Here is a 13,318-nt window from a genome sequence, read left to right as displayed (position 1 = left end):
TGCATCTTTTAAAGTCAAGACAGATTTTCTGAATCCGAATTCAGTGGTTAAAAATGTCCATTAATATGTCATTTTAGGAAATCTTACTCCCTCTACTTTTAAATAAGAAGTCCTACTTCTTTATCCACTAAATTTAACTCTTTAAATTTAATTATCTCAACGGAGATTAGAAATCCATTACTTGTGTGACCCTCAATGGTTCAGGAATACAGCTAGCCGTGGGCTCACAACTCCTTGTGACTCGGAACAACAATTTCCGACTTGCCCATCGAATCATGGTAAGAGCGTCTAGCAACATCGCCCCTTGATTCCCTAGGTATCACTGATAGTGCCTGCAAGAACCAGTAGATTTTGGTTAGCGTACAGTACGGTCCCTTCATCCATATATCCCGATCGAATCAACAACCATTGGTACATCGAAAGTCGTTCGAGATTCGATAACTATGCAATGCATCTTGAAGATCAAATAGTGACATCGCATGTGCTACTAGGAAACCAAGTAACCTAAAACACATCATGTACTCTGGCCAGAGATTCGTCACACTAATATCTCCTCAGATTGCATAGGATATCCACACTCGCAAGTGTGCGGTGAATCATTGACAACAAAGCATCGACTCCTATATGTGTCGTAACTGTACCCAATCCTGACACCTGATGACCCTAATAGAGTCGGTAAACGAGTCAAAGCATAGTACTAGCATATAGAGTCTCAATGATGTTTCAAGTAATAAGGACTAATGGTGTACAACCAAACCGCGGACTATATCCACTCGATAAGTGATAACCACTTGGAAAGTTCGAATAGGGTAGTTCGATCATTCATCATATGAATATCCATTTGCATGCTTCGAACATCTCTATGTTCCATACCAATGAAACGTGGTACTCGGCATCGCAAATGCTAGTCTCAATCTCGAGCGATCCTTATCCTTATTCGTGGACGACTCAATTGACTAGGAACTGTTTAGAATATACAGTGAACATAAGATGTGTTTCATGACAGTGATCTCTCTATATTCACTATCTCATCTTACTTTAGTATATTCAAGGTCTTTATCAAAATAACAATAGTATATCATTACATAATAATAAGATAAAGTGAACGCCATTTAAAGAACGTATATTACATTAAACAAAGATTGTTTACAAAAAGAGACTCTCAAAGCCCTTAGCCACAAGTTGGCTAACGGGGCATCAACTCTTTCAGTAATAACATTTAAAGAATGCAAATAAATCACTCAATTCTCATAATAGTACATAAAAATCATTTAATCTCTTTTTACTTTATTTTAAAACTATTAAATCCCCTAGTTATGCATGCCAGTTTACGTAGCAAATTTTCGGATGTTACAACTGGATTCACAGAACCTGAATGATACTTGATCTCGTAATCATAATCCTTAATAAGATCCATCCAACGATGATGTCTCGTGTTCAACTAAGCCTGAGTGAACATATACTTCAAACTTTTGTGGTCAGAATGGATCTCAATCGTACAAGTAAAGTCTCCAAATCGCGAGTGCAAGAACAATCGATGTAAGATCTAAATCATGCACTGGATAATTTTTCTCAGAGGATTTCAGCTGCCTGGATGCATATGCAAATCACATGCTCATTCTGTGTCAGCACGTGTAGTGACCTGCTCCAGGATCACATACTAAACATTCTTAAGCATGCAGTTAAATCTTAAATCAAAATAATCAATAAAACAACGAAATAAAAGTTTTACAAAAAACCAACCGGTGGAATACAACCGGCCTAAAACAAATGGTGAAACATTTTTTAAACAACCCCATCGAAGTGATACTGAAAATATCCTCACTATAAACCTGATAATGGGAAAAAAAAACGCCAACCACGAAAACTGCTGCAACCTCAGCAAACGCTACCTCCTAGTCCGTCCAACCTAGCCCTGCCCCGTGGAATGGTGTGTCCAATAAAATACCAAGGAAGTGAGCGATAAAAACGCTCAATAAGAAAGTATGAATATACACATTCTATGAATGCTAATGCAAATGAACGGATACCGAAAACCTATCACGGTAAAAGCTCTTACTCAATCAAATGGCGCCATGTTATGTGCACACTGGGTCGTCGCATCAGAAGGTGACTCACACACTCAAATAAAATTGTGGATATCCGTGACTTGATCCCAAACCAACAGGTCTAACCATCCACTCAAGAAATCGGGGTTGAGCGACCCCACTACGGGTTATATCAAGGTATAGGCTCAACATGATAACGTATGCATCATTATAATCGTGACATAATATATGAACATAAAACATGTCATATAGACATGCAAACATAGAACAAGAATATTCTACCAGGATATTTCGAATAGTACGTCTGTACCTCTACTCAAGAAACCTATCAACTCGAGTACTCAAGTCCAAGCATATAATCAAGTAATCACCATATAACTTTTTTTGTACTAAAAGACTTAACTAGACTGATAGATACTCCCAGAAGGGATAATTATATCGCCCCAACAATCTATATTCCAATAATTGAATTCTTTGCACTCCATGAGATTTGAACGTGTTCTCTCGAATCTGATATTAATTCTATCACTAAGCACTTGTCATTTTATAAAAATTTATATATTGTAATAATGTTGTAACTCAAATATTTTAAACTATACATCAACCTAATCGCCATATATATTTCAATTCCACAACTTAACATAAACAATTATTAAATTATATTAATTTTATATACCCAGTTAAATTTTCAGCTCTAAAAGATTTTATATCATGAAGCCAATTCCATTAACAATTGATTAATATATGAGGGATTTTCTTAAGAGTAACGTTGTTGTGAAACAGTTTCACGAACGAAACGGTTGACCCACCACTATCAAATTACCCGATGCATTAACTACCGTAGAATTCGGACCTTAATTTGCCCAAAATCAGGGAATAGCGATTTATTCTTATAATCTCACGGCCAGGTCGCGGATCTTGGAAAGGAGCGCGAGTCGCAAACTCCCAGTCGCGGACTAACCTTCGCATCGCCATCTCCGGCCGATCTCTCGGTGGTTCAGGTGTTTTGTTGGCCGATGGGAGGTTTTAGGCGACCCTAGGACCAATTCGAACCAAGTCCATCAATTTTCGGGCAAAATCAGTCGCGATTCTAACTCTCAGAGCTTCTACCGCACGAACCACCGTGCGCTGCTGTTGTTCCTACTAGATTCTGCTGCAGGTAGAATTTTTATCTTATATTTTTGAAGTTTCGAGCTCACTCCAGCCTTATTTCCAGCAATCAAATCAGAGTCTCACTGTATCACAAGGAAAACCATCGCCATATAGTAAAGCAACTTTCCTGGTTAAATTTGCATGCTTATCTTTGTTAAAGAAAATGCTTATTTGGCAACCTTTTGTTTTATCATCGGATGTGTGGTAATGGAGTTCGATGTTTTGCCAGATTTATAGCAGAGCTTGAAAATATACATGGGAGGCAGAGGTTTGAAAAACCCCTTTATTTTTTTTGGTCTAAAGAAATTTACATTTTCCAATAAACTTCCTTTCCTTCTAATCTATTGCCTCAAATTATTCTGGTGTCATATGATATCTATGAATTTTAAGTTGACCTTGATCATTCCTTTGCTGGTTTTTGTGGATCAATAAATTCCATGCTGTATATAGAAATTTTGGTGGATAACATAATGAGATATTCCCTGCCCGAACAAACACAGGTACAGTTGCATGACCAGCCCAGCTGAAGTATTCTTTTATGGATCAGCTCCCTTATAAGTTGCAATCCTTCATGATCTACTGTAGCCTTTTGTCATCTGCCCCGACTCTTTAGATGATCAAGCATGTTTGGTTCTTCTTTCGGGCTATCCAATGGCGCCCTTTTCCGAAGATGTGTGATGCATGGCTTTGTTGTTATGTTATGTTATGTTTTGTTGATTCTATGATAAAGATAACAAAGGTTATGGTTCTAGTTGGGAAAGCGTTGTTTTTCGTTTTGTTGACTGTATTCGTAATATACCAGCTTCTAACCAATTTTACCATAGAACTTTGAAGTTAAAGAGTCTTGTTCCGGTCAACTGATGTATGATAAGTAGTTCATCGTTGAATGTAACAGCCTTCATCCAGTTCATTTCGCAATGACATTTATTTGTTTTACTTCTGTTATCAAATTGCCATGATAAAAAGTAATAATTTTATAATAAAAACTAATACTTAGCACAAAAAATAATAATATTATTGACTAAAAAAACAATATTTTTATGTAAATTTATCAAACGATGGAATCAATAATTTTAACAGAAAAATCAATATTTGCGTATTTGTATTTCTCATAAACTAAAGAACGATTATCTCATGTTTGTTTTCAGCTTCACAAGATTTTCTTTAGGTATATTTCACAATTGTTATCTTGAATTTTTTATTTTGATAATGTATTTCAAATTTGGATGGATTAAACTGAAATCAAATTTAGTAATAAATATATAATTTATTTTTAAAATAAATAGTATTACTTGCTTTTTATGTTAAATATGCATGCGTTAGTTAGAAATAATATTTTTCACATATTTGGTAATATTTTTCGCAGAAAAACAAATACGTTTTCAAGAAAAATTAAAAACGTTTTATGTCCAATTATCATATGTTAGAAGTAATATGTTTAATAGAAAAATTAATACTTTTGACAAAAATATAATACTTTTTATATCAAATTAGCATACTATATAAATAAAATTTTTATCACAAAAATTAATACTTTTGACTAAACAAATAATACTTTTTATTAAAAAAGTCATACGTTTTAGAGGAAAATTAATACTTTTTATGTCAAATTAACAAACTTTAAAAGTAATAATTTTTACAGATAAACTAATACGTTTAATCTAAAAAGTAATACTTTTGCAATAAAAACTATTAGTTTTTATATTTGTAAAAATATATTGTCAAATGTATTCAGTAATACTTTTTACCAAAAAACGAATATTTTTTGCCAAAAACGTAATACTTTGCATAATTATATATTAAAAATTAATACTTTTTATGTGAAATAACTATATATTTTCAAAAATATTTTTAAGCCAAAAAGTAATATTTTTGGCCAAAAACTACTACTTTTGACTAAAAATAATAATATTTTAATGTAAAATAACCACATATTTCTAAGTAATATGTTTGACCAAAAACGTAAACCTTTGACCAAAAAATTAATACATTTTATAATCATATATATTATAAAGTAATACTATTTCATATACTCTCTTTTATTATTTTTAACCAAAACAAGTCATAAATTTGACATAAAAACTAGCACTTTTGTCCAAAATATTAATACTTTAAATGTGAAATAACCATGTATATTCAAGTAATACTTTTGATATCAAAACTAATACTTTTGACCGAAAAACTAATACCGTTGGCAAAAAAATTATACTTTTGGCAATGTATTACATCAACAAAAGATATTCCTATTTATTGAATCAAAAGTAGATTTTACATGTAGTGGTTAAAATTCCATATCCAAACTATGAAAACCACAGTTCCCCATTCATGGATTTCAAAACAACAAAAACAAAAGCAAAAGAAGGAAAAACGAAAAAACTTAAGCCAAGTAAAACCATCTACAAAAAACACACATGCTGCAAAATATTGAGATGACATGTAAGTGAGCAAGTACAAAAAACCCACATCTCAATCTTAGCATATCGATCAGCAACAACAACATTTACTATTAATTGGCATCTCACACCAGACACAACAAAAATTTTACCAAAGCACAGAGAAAATAAGGATTCTTGAAAGTACAGAGCATCAAGTTTAGTTTGTGATCAATATTACATGTAGCCCACCTGTGATTGTAATAATTGAGAACATATGCTTAAATTTATCCAAACTCGTACTTTAGCAGCATCTACATATGCAGAGTTAATAACTAACAAGAAGGGCAATACAAGATTACAAGTAGCTCACCTATGAATTGTGGTGCCATAGTGCCTAGAGTTAACTTGGAAAACTTGAGAGAGTCCAAAATTGATGGTCTGTATTGTTCAAGCATTGGTTCCACAGAGTTTCTTATTATCTCACTTCTCAGACACTGCCTGCACAAAGATGTTATCGTGCAACAAAGAAAAACTAAAATAAACTGGAAAACAACGATTTTCGATTAAAAAATGCAAGAAAAAACATACCATATTTTGTCCAGATGATGATTGAGCTAAGTTAACTGTACTCATCAAAAGAATCAAAATTGTTGTTATTGTACTATTACCATTTATTGGTTAAGGGAAGAAAGTGCAACTCAACTTTTGTCTCTGTGAGAGGACAAGCAAGGAAGGGTAGAAATGAGGCGGGAGTAATTTCATGGAATATTCAATGTCATCCTCGCAAAAGCTGCAACTGTGGCTGCCTAATATGCATATTTGTGTCGTGTGCTGCATACCAAATCATGCCTCGCTTGGATCTAGTATTCTTGTACCTAGCAAATGCCACGATCAAACCGATGTCGATGCAAAACCCAGAGCGCAGCCCACCACAAATCCCATCTCCGCCGATCTTTCTTTATTTAGATGAAAAAAACTGCTCAAGTATAATATCAATATTCACGTTCCAATATCTCCTACCACTCCACACCATAAAGCAATTTAACTATGACATTCAAAGCAACTAATCATGGAATGGGTTTGAGCAGCTCTAAAATTACACATAATCTCTAGTAATAACTATCCATGATAGGGTCTTTGTTGAGCTTATAGTGAATCCGAATAATGACAACGATTGTTTAGAATGACATTTCTTAAATTCAAGTGACAGAAATATGAAAATTTGACATAACTTTCTAGTTTCAACAGATGGAACAAAAATCAATCAAGCTTAAATTATTCATTTTACCTAATATCTTCATCACGATGTTCATAAATCACTTGAGAGACAATAAACTCCCGACCATAGTAATTCAAAAATTTTAACTTGCCTACTACAAATAGCTTTGATCATCATGAAAACCTTGATAATCAAAACAGGAAACAACGATTGTAAACATGATTATCATCTTGATTACAAAACCGTGATCGAAAAGGCCGAGTAAGTTGAAAGAAATTAAAATTTCAAATCCAGCGAAAAACAATAAAACGAGAAAAAAACTGAGAAATGGTTTTTGGAAAGAAACCGTATACCTTGTTATCGATAAATACAAGGAGATCACCAACGTTCTGATAAACAAGATCAACCATGGCAGTAATGGTGTTCTCCACTGTTTTGACAATGGATTTGAGCGGACCGGAGTTCTGTTAAGCATTTTGTTACAGATTTGACACCACCATGAAGCTGTGCAAAACCAGAATCTTCAGAAATCTTAAAAAATTCAAGGGGTTGAGAAACAATTGGGAATTCCTAGATTGGAGATGGACCGAGAGTTTCTCCGTTGAATTTCGGAAGAGAACCGATGGAGTTGGGGCTCAATTTAGTTCAAAAATTCAATTTGGGTCAGAACAAGACGGGTCGGGTTGTGGATAGAAATTCGTCTGACAAGTATGACCCGTGAAACGGTCTAAGTATTTGTATTTTCTTAAAAACAAACACTTGTATGAGACCGTGGTAAAGGTTATATATGTATGTGACAAATCCTAATTTGGGTCGAAACTAACCCGCTGCGCCTACCCTAATTTTGATTTTTTCCCCATTGTACACCTGATTTTTTTCACAATTCACCCGTGGGCGTTGCCGGCTCTCACACATACAAAATCTCGCGACCTTGCTTTGTTCCTCCATGGAAAATCCTTCGGCTTCATCTTAAGCTCACGCCACCTGTTCTTTTTCTTTCTTTCCCTCCTCTCCGGCGAGGCATCGGATAGGCAAGCTGATCGAGCTTATTGCTTTCTTTGGAGCTCGTTTTTTTTAGCTCATTTTCAGCTCACTTTGGCCGCGGCTCTCGGGCGCTTGTTTCCTTTGATTCCTTTGATCGTAGCCTGGGCAAGAATATGGATTCGTTTTCTGCACCTTATAGACTATTATGTTGTGTGTATGATTGTTTATTGCATTTCATGTTTAATGTTTGAATCGTTAGTGCCCTGTTAGGTTTCTGTCAAAATGGTTCTTTTTTTTTTTTATGCTTGAGGAACGTATGTTATGGTTATGGTTGGAGTTTGAAAAGGATTCAAATTCTAGAATGGTGATGGTATTGATGCTGTTGGTTTCGAAAATTCCAGGTTCCTGCCTAGCATGTGAATTCGAAAATTTCAGCACTAATATTGGCTATGCTTATCTATATATTGATCAAATGTGATTTTGTAATGGTGAAAATGATTTGAGTTGGGAATTTGTTTATGCCTCCATTTATGCCCTTGACTTCGAATGTTTCAGAACTTATTTTGAGCATCTCTTGGTTCGATTCTTATTGTGTGGCAGGATTCTATTTTCCACGTTCTTGCTGCACTTTATGGGATTGTCGCCGTTGTTGCCCTTGTAATTTCTTTTTCCTTTTCCTTTCTTATGGAAGTTTTATGTATTTTTTTCTCCATTTGTAAGGCGATTATTTGAATTGAATCGTCGATGGTCACTTTTATGACATTTTGGTTTGGAAGCTATTAAGTATTTGCTATGAAGGATTTGAATTTTTTTTTAAAATTTGAGGCTTTTACATACCTTTAATTTAATAAAGGTAAAAACATATGACAACTGACAAGTATGTATTAATTGTTGTACATTGATGATGAGATTGAGTTCAGATGATTTGCATTAATCATAAAGGAGTTCCATATTTCTATTTGCTTTTGGTTCTGTAGATTGACAACATTGAGTTCTGAACGTTTAATTTCTGACATGAATATGGGGGAAATGGTGACTAGAATAGTGTATTTTCATTTGACATTTGCTGCCATATATCTTGATATATGTTGCACCAGCAAAAGCGCATGATTGTGTTGGTTAATGTTTAAATCACCTTGTTTCAGCCCGACTGGGAAACAATGTGTTTTCCGAGAAGATCTGGAGCTGATTAAAAGAAGAGGCTTAGCTGTCGTAGATTGTTCATGGGCACGTTTAGAGGATGTACCTTTTGCCAAGCTTCAGTGTTCTGCTCCTCGGATCTGTAAGGATTCTAAACACTGTGATTTACTAATAGCTTGCATTGTCTAGAAATAAGTTGTGTTCCTTGCATTGCTTTTTCATGCTTTTGGGTAAAAAGATAAAAAGAAAGACAAGTGAAGTAAGATTTTATCTCTTGTTCTTCCCTTTTATTCTCAGAAAGTTCCATTTTAATTGTGTGCACCTTTTCGTTCAGGTTTTTTGTTGCATTTGGGCTCGAGTTATCATGAATTGTTCCCTTCATAATCTTCACCTAAAGCGAAAATATCTCTGTAAAACCGAGGCAGAGTGAGAGAAACTTGGGTTCCCAGAGATCTTGGATATGCCACTAGAATTCCCGGGAATCTACTGATTGACCTCTGTACAACCCCCAGAAAAGATGAACAAGGACTTGGTTATCGTGAAGCAGCTGGAGCAGGTTTACCCCCAGCAGAAACCGCACAAGGTGGCATACGTGGTGCCCGACAAAGGTGGCAGGCTAGAGAATTTCCATGGCTTGGGTGCGGAGGAGGATGAAGCGGCGGCCAGATCCATTTCTAATGTGCAAGAAAGGTTTCGACAGGAAGAGATGCAGCTCCTCTGAGTTTGAGTCCGAGTCTCACTAACAAACACTTGGGCCGGACAGTTCTTAATTAAACATGAAGCAGTATATTGAGATATTGACTAGCTGCCTCAATCAGTTATATAGTATATAGTATATCTTCATTAACTGCCATGCTTATGCTATATATATATATATACGCACAAGCTTCGGTGACAGTTTCTGCATTTTCAACGCCGTAAAGAATTCCCTTCATCTCCCTGATAAGTGCATCTAATTAATTGTTCCAATTGAAATTTAAAGGCCGGAATTTATGAGGTGATTAGAAGCTAAAAAATAATAATAATTTTATGTCAAATTAGCACTTTTAACAAAAAAAAAATAATACTTTTCATAAGAAAAATAATACTTTTGATTGGGACAATAATAATTTTTATGTCAAATTAGCATGTATCATAAGTAATAATTTTAACAAAATTACTAATTTTTTTGACCTAAAAAATAATACTATTAACAAAAAAAATCACATTTTGTCAAAATGATTACTTTATAACTATTCACATAAAAACTATTACTTTTCAATGAAAAAGTAATACTTTTGAATACAAGAAAAAAAATTTATGTCAAATTAGAAAACGATGGAATTAATTATTTTAACAGAAAACTGTTGAAAAATATTATTATTATTAATATTATGTTGAATATTGAATGTTGAATGTTGAATATTGAGTTGTAAAATGTGGAAAATTAGTGTGTGATGATGTAGATGATGATGTATTTATTTTTGGACTAATCTCAAATGTGGATATATAAATAGGTTTTCATTTGTGATGAAAAATACAATTTGAGTTGAGAAAAAAATATTATAAAGTGTAGAGTTTGATATATTTTGAGTTTTGGAGTATTTACTTTTTACCATAAATTTTTACTTTTTCACAACACCTTATCAGCACGATCGCTCGAAGGTTCTCTATATTTTTCGACGCTCCAAAATACAAGAAGAAGTCAAAAATATTCAACAAGTAAGAATTTTTATTTTACTGTTTATATATTTTTATTGTATATATGTTAATATATAATATCATGTTATGAAAAAAATAGTTTTTTTCAAAACTTGTTATAAATCCTGGGAGGATGTTAAGACGACATCCCACACTCCCGGTAAGGGATACGACAAGTATAAAAGCCTCTAAGGTTTTTAAACAATAACGTGATATATATTTATTATGTATATATATTAACTGTATCAATATATAATTTCATGTTATTATATAAAAGGTTGTCTATGACACTGACCTTATAATAACGTGATATGATATAAATTATTGTGTATTTATAAACTAACCATATTCGTATAATCTCATGTTATTATATAAAAGGTTGTCTACGACACCGATTTTATAATAATGTGATATGATATACTATACCTGACTTTATACTAACTATATTGGTATAATTTCACAATATTATATAAAAGGTTGTCTACGACACCAATCTTATAATAATGTGATATGATATACATAATTATTTAATTATGATTATCATTATATGCATTGCATCATTATCACAAATTTTATTCAACACATACTCAATTTTTTCCTTACCCCCAACGGTCACAAAACGGCTAGTTTTTTGCCTATAAATATGTTCACTCAAACTCATTTTCAATAACACCAAAATTCATTCTTTCTCTCAAAATATTTTCTCGATTTTTCGAAGATGAAAATGATGGCATTTATAAGGCTATTTTTCATAACGGCTATGATCATCATGCTCACGAGTCTTGTACTCACCAACGATTTTCCACCGCACACATTTTATCTATTTTTAAACATACTTGTACTCGTCGTTTATCCATTATTTTGTATTGTCATATTAATGAAAATTAACTAATAAAATGCATTGTTGTTTTTCTAGTACCATCATGTCAAATTTGGCAAAACTTAAATTCGTTGCTCTCGATATCACTAGAAAAGAACAACGAATTATTAATAAGAAATCATCAATCCCGACCCACTGGATCAACGACATTTCCTGAAGCAAATGTCGTAATAAAAAATGAAAACCAAAATCAAAGGCATAAACAAGATTTTGGTCGTGGTCGAGGAAGTGGATGTGGTCATGAACGTGGATGTAAAAATGATCGCGGTCGTGGTTACGGCCGTGGATATGAAAATAATCGAGATAGTTACTTCAATAACTAATCTCAAAAGAACGTCACGAACCACCCAAAAGAGCAGCATGAAAATATGAGTGAAATAAAAATCATTCAAAAAGATATGAGAGTGCTTATTATAAATGTGGCACTCCAAGAAATTGGTCATGTACCCCTGAGCACTTATGTAAGCTCTTTAAAATATCGATAAAGGGGAAAGAAAAAGAGACCAATTTTGTTGAAATCAGTAACCATTTAAGTGGTTCAACTTATTTCAATGCTGCCGATTTTTTCAAATGATTTCGAGAACATTGATTAATATATTGGTGTGACTAGAATGTAACATGCTATATTTTTCATGCATTTTTATGAAACATGATATATTTTTCATATATATATTATCCTTGATTTTTCTTTATTATATTTTTGTGAAGTTTGATATGAAAATGCTATGAGCAAACATGGAAATAATATCATGGAAATTTGCATATCAGATAGTGGTACAACGTACACTATTCTGCGAGATAAAAGATATTTCTTGGAAATAAACCAACAAAAACAATGGTAAATACCATATCAGGTCCTGTAAACTTGATTGAAGGTTGTGGAAAAGCACATTTTTTGTTACCTAATGGTACAAAATTTCTGATAAATGATGTTTTATATTCACCACAATCGAAAAGAAATTTGTTGAGTTTTAATGACATATACTCTCATGGGTATGATACTGAGACGATAACTGATGGAAATCAGAAATATATGTGTCTTACCACATATAAATCAGGAAAGAAATATGTGGTTGAAAAATTATCAATGCTCCCTACTGGATTGCATTATACACATATAAGGCCAATCGAATCAAATATGGTGGTTAATAGTTCTTCAATATTAACAAATTAGCATGATCGATTGGGACATCCTGGTTAAATAATGATGCGAAGAATTATTGAAAATACGCATGGTCATACATTGAAAGACCAGAAGATCTTTCAGAATAATAAGTTTCAATGTAAAGCATGTTCTCTTGGAAAACTTATTATAAGACCATCGCCAGCTAAAATCCAAACTGAATCACCCATATTTCTTGAACGTATTCAGGGTGATATTTGTGGGCCAATTCATCCACCATGTGGACCATTTCGATATTTTATGGTATTGATCGATGCCTCTAGCAGATGGTCACATGTATGCTTATTGTCAACTCGGAATGTGGCATTTGCAAGATTGATGGCTCAAATAATAAAATTGCGAAATCAATTTTCCGATTATACAATCAAGAAAATAAGACTTGATAATGCTGGAGAATTTACATCCCAGACTTTCAATGATTATTGTATGTCAATGGGAATCACTGTTGAACATCCTGTAGCTCATGTTCATACGCAAAATGGATTAGCTGAATCATTGATTAAACGTCTACATCTGATTGCTAGACCAATGATTATGAAAACAAAACTCCCTATTTCTATATGGGGACATGCAATTTTACATGCTGCGGCATTAATTCGCATCAGACCAAGTGCATATCATAAATTCTCCCCATTGCAACTTGCATTTGGTAAAGAA

The 13,318-nt window shown here is 33.4% G+C and overlaps 3 long non-coding RNA genes across 3 annotated transcripts; 2 read left to right on the top strand and 1 right to left on the bottom strand.

Moving 5' to 3' along the window:
• The first annotated feature begins 2,847 nt into the window (after positions 1-2,847).
• On the top strand, positions 2,848-4,140 carry LOC140875500 (uncharacterized). The gene is made up of 2 exons (XR_012148484.1): positions 2,848-3,700; positions 3,786-4,140. It is a non-coding gene; the product is annotated as an uncharacterized lncRNA (long non-coding RNA).
• A 1,621-nt stretch (positions 4,141-5,761) lies between these two features.
• On the bottom strand, positions 5,762-7,488 carry LOC140875423 (uncharacterized). The gene is made up of 2 exons (XR_012148446.1): positions 7,148-7,488; positions 5,762-6,551 (listed from the first exon to the last, which is right to left on the bottom strand). It is a non-coding gene; the product is annotated as an uncharacterized lncRNA (long non-coding RNA).
• A 117-nt stretch (positions 7,489-7,605) lies between these two features.
• On the top strand, positions 7,606-9,824 carry LOC140875682 (uncharacterized). The gene is made up of 3 exons (XR_012148562.1): positions 7,606-8,435; positions 8,924-9,060; positions 9,253-9,824. It is a non-coding gene; the product is annotated as an uncharacterized lncRNA (long non-coding RNA).
• Positions 9,825-13,318: the final 3,494 nt, after the last annotated feature.

This window comes from Henckelia pumila, chromosome 1 (assembly GCF_033568475.1).
Source record: "Henckelia pumila isolate YLH828 chromosome 1, ASM3356847v2, whole genome shotgun sequence".
Lineage (NCBI taxonomy): Eukaryota > Viridiplantae > Streptophyta > Magnoliopsida > Lamiales > Gesneriaceae > Henckelia > Henckelia pumila.
Note: the sequence above shows the minus strand (reverse complement) of the source record. Positions and strands in the feature narration are given on the sequence as shown.